Source organism: Durio zibethinus, chromosome 27 (genome assembly GCF_047325235.1).
Source record: "Durio zibethinus cultivar Kanyao isolate XHJ-2024 chromosome 27, ASM4732523v1, whole genome shotgun sequence".
NCBI lineage: Eukaryota > Viridiplantae > Streptophyta > Magnoliopsida > Malvales > Malvaceae > Durio > Durio zibethinus.
Genome location: NC_143188.1, coordinates 16,483,447 through 16,487,549, shown reverse-complemented (window position 1 = coordinate 16,487,549; position 4,103 = coordinate 16,483,447). Strand labels below are relative to the sequence as shown.

Below are 4,103 nucleotides of genomic sequence, written 5' to 3'. Positions count from 1 at the left end.
TGTGGAGGAAATATTTCTAGACGGTTCTTATCTCAACAACAACATTTTGCAAAGCATTGGAGTATTCACTTCTCTTAAAACTTTGTCTTTATCTGGCTGTGGACTCATGGGTTCCTTGCCTAATCAAGGTAAATTAAAGACTCCATAATTTCTCCAATATAACTTACAGAATACATCTCTTTCTAATAATCCTTTATTCTATTTCTTTTATCTAATATCTCCTATATAATTTGACATGGAAATTAAAATTTAATTAGAATTTCTTCCATGAATTTATAAAATTTTCAGGTTGGTGTGATTTAAAGAACCTTGAAAAGTTGGACATCAAAGAGAATGCATTTGAGGGGATACTTCCTTATTGTTTGGGTAACTTGACATCTCTTCTTGAGTTAGATATCTCCGACAATCAATTTACTGGAAATTTGACTCATTTAGCAAATCTTTCATCACTTAGATCTGTCACCCTTTCAAGAAATCGTTGTCAAATTTCAATGCCATTCCTATCACTTGCAAACCTTCCAAATCTCAAGTTTCTCTTGGCTGATGAAAACAATATAGTAATGGAACCTAATTCCTTTCATACTTCAATTCCAAAGTTTCAACTAAATGTTTTCAGCTTGTCAAAGTGTACAACAGATAAAGGACTTAGCCTACAACCTCCTAAGTTCCTTTATTACCAATATGACTTGAGATATGTTGATCTTTCCTATAACTATTTCAGTGAAACAGTCCCGTTATGGTTGTTAGAAAATAACACAAAATTAGAAAATCTCTTCTTGTTGGGCAATTCTTTCACCGGTCCTCTCTTGTTACCACAACTTCCTAATCCTAAAGTGTCTGTAATTGACATATCTAATAACAAATTGCAAGGCCAAATTCCGACAAATATATGTTCAACTTTTCCAAATTTGGAATGGTTATTGTTATCTAAGAATGCCTTTGAAGGTAATATCCCTCCTTGTTTAAGTAGCATGGACACTTTATCATTTTTAGACCTATCGGACAATCATTTGTCTGGAAGATTACCAGAAGAGTTGATCATGGGAAGTTCATTAGATATTCTTAGGCTATCAAATAACAACCTAAGTGGAAAGATTGTTCCTATGATGTTCAACACAAGCAAGTTGTCAAATTTGTATTTGGATGGCAATAATTTTACCGGAGAGATTCCTGATATTGATGTCTCTGCTTCTGATTTGTCATATTCATCACTAGAGGATATTGATCTCAGTAATAACAGTTTTAATGGAAAGCTCCCAAGATGGATAGGGAATGTACCGCATTTGAAGAGATTGGCTTTGTCCAACAATCATTTCGAAGGTTCTATTCCAATGGAATTGTGCAACTTGTATGAGCTTGAATTTTTGGAGCTTTCTGAAAACAATTTATCTGGCTCTATTCCTTCTTGTTTCAATCCACCATATTTGAGACATGTCCACATGAAGAGAAACAGACTAAGTGGTCCATTGACACTTGTTTTTGATAGCTCTACATTAGTGACATTAGATCTTAGAGGGAATAATTTGACCGGTAATATTCCAAAAAGGATTGGCACATTTTCTACTTTAAGCGTCCTTCTTTTGAAAGATAATCATTTAAACGGTGAAATTCCAGTTCAATTATGCAAGTTGTATTCATTGAGCATCATAGATCTTTCTGGAAATATGTTTTCTGGTCCTATACCTTCTTGTTTGGGCAATTTAACTCTGGCAATGAAAGAGGAGAAGTCTCTCATAGATGATTATTCGTCTATATCAAATCGAATACAGGATCCACTAGTACCAATAGACATTTGGTTTGATTTATCACATATTCGTCCTCATAGCTGCATGGAAGAATGGATAGAGTTTACAACAAAGAGTGTGTCCTACTCATACGGTGGTGACATTCTTAAGTATATGTCTGGAATTGATTTATCTTGTAACAGGTTAACTGGGCAAATCCCAGTGGAACTGGGAAACCTGAGTGAAATCTGTTCGTTAAACTTATCACACAATAACTTAGTCGGAGTTATACCTTCATCATTTTCACAACTTAAGCAAATTGAGAGTTTGGACCTTTCTTACAACAACTTGAGTGGGGGAATCCCTATACAGTTGGTTGAGTTGAACTTTCTAGAGGTTTTCAGTGTGGCACACAATAACTTGTCAGGTAGTACTCCAGAACCAAAAGCTCAGTTTGGGACCTTTGATGAAAGCAGTTACGAGGGAAACCCTCTTCTTTGTGGGCCTCCACTGCAAAATAACTGCTCTAAAACTGACTCACCAACAATAGTACCAACTACAGCAGATGATGAAGGAGAAGGTAGTTTCATGGACACATATGTTTTTTGTGTGAGCTTTCTGGTTTCATATGTGATTGTTTTATTGGTAATTTTTGTTGTTCTATACATAAATCCATATTGGCGACAAGCATGGTTTTCTTTCATTGAGAGTTGCATCACAACTTGTCGCTACTCAGTTGCAGGCAATTTTCTTGAGTTATACATCTTCAAAAGATGTGTTTAGGTGTCATAGGAGATCTTATGATTTGCCCTTAGTTTGATTGTAGTGAAGATTTGGAAAAAGTTTATTTTTGTTGTCAAAAGAAATTTGGTGATTTGATCTTTTAAATGAGGGATTTCTTTTAGCTGATTATTCTGTTAAAATGGTTGTAGAAAGAGTTGTGGATTTGGTTACTCAGATTGCTTAGAAAGAGTACTTTGATGATTTTGCACTTTCAACAGAGCTTTTTGTCTCCGTTGGAACTCTGTTTTTGGTATTTGTTTTGTTTGGAAGGAAGCACTGTCTTTTGGAAATTAGTATTACTTTACAAAATGAGCCAATTCAGCATTGATCGATGAAAATGATCGCAAAATGCATTTATTTTTTTATAGGGTTACAAAATATTCCAAAATAAAAATAATAATAATAAGTTGATATATCTCATACGCAAGAAAATCCCATCAAATAAATAAATTAAATGCATAATCTTTCAAAGCAATAATAAATATAGGGTGTTAGCTACTGGGCCAAGGACTTAGTATAGTTTGTTAATTAATTATTTTATGATTGTAATTTGATTATGATGTAATAATTAATTATTTAATTAATTATATGATATAATACTTGATTATTACTATAAAAATTTTTAAAAAATAATTAAAATTTCTGAATTCATGCTTTGCATGGTTAATTTTTATTTACAGTACTACTTTTTTTTATAACTTAAAATTTGTTAAATGTAAAACTTTTACCATTAAATTTAGTGAAAATACATTTATTTATTTATTAACAAAGAATATAATTTAAACTTATTTTATTTTATTCTTTTAAAATAATCAAAAATATTTTCAAAATTTTAATTGGATTTATTTTTAGATAATTTTAAAAATATATTCTTTCACATTGATTTGATAATTTTGATGTGTTTTTTTTACAAAAGTCTTATTTTAATTTTTAATGAAAATAATTTAGTAGTAAAAGAGGAAGATTAAAATGTTTTATGTGATTTGATTTAAAAAAATTTTAATTGGATATTTGAATTATAATTTTTTTAATTAATATGATATGCTATTTATTAATCACATGTCATTATTTAAAACTTATAAGATTAAAAGTAAATATCAAATTAATTAATAAATTTATAATTTAAATTATTAAAAAATTTTAAAATTAAAATATTTAGTTTTTTATATTTAACTTAAAAATCTATTCATATATTGAAAATAAACCCCTAAAAAATGATCAAACTACCCCTCTCTTGGTTTGATAAGAATTTGACATATAACCAAATTGATTATTTTGCCTTCATACCATAATTAAAAAATATCTTTTTCTTTTATAATTATTTACTATAATACTCCATATCATAATTATAGAAAATTCTTCTCTTAAATTAATTATTATACTCTCATACCATAATAAAAAAAATACATATTCTCTTATAATTATTTATTATAATATCCTCGTACCATAATTATAAAAATGTTCTTTTTATTATTAAATTACAAAAATACCAATTCTCTTATTATTGACTCAAATTACTATAATACCTTCCTGACATAATTATAAAAATACATTTCTCATAATTGATCAAAATTACTATAATACTCTTTCACCGTA

General features: G+C 29.3%; 1 pseudogene; it reads left to right on the top strand.

Annotated features, from left to right (window-relative positions):
• The first annotated feature begins 403 nt into the window (after nucleotides 1–403).
• LOC149511064 (cuscuta receptor 1 pseudogene) lies at nucleotides 404–3,161 on the top strand (annotated as a pseudogene).
• Nucleotides 3,162–4,103: the final 942 nt, after the last annotated feature.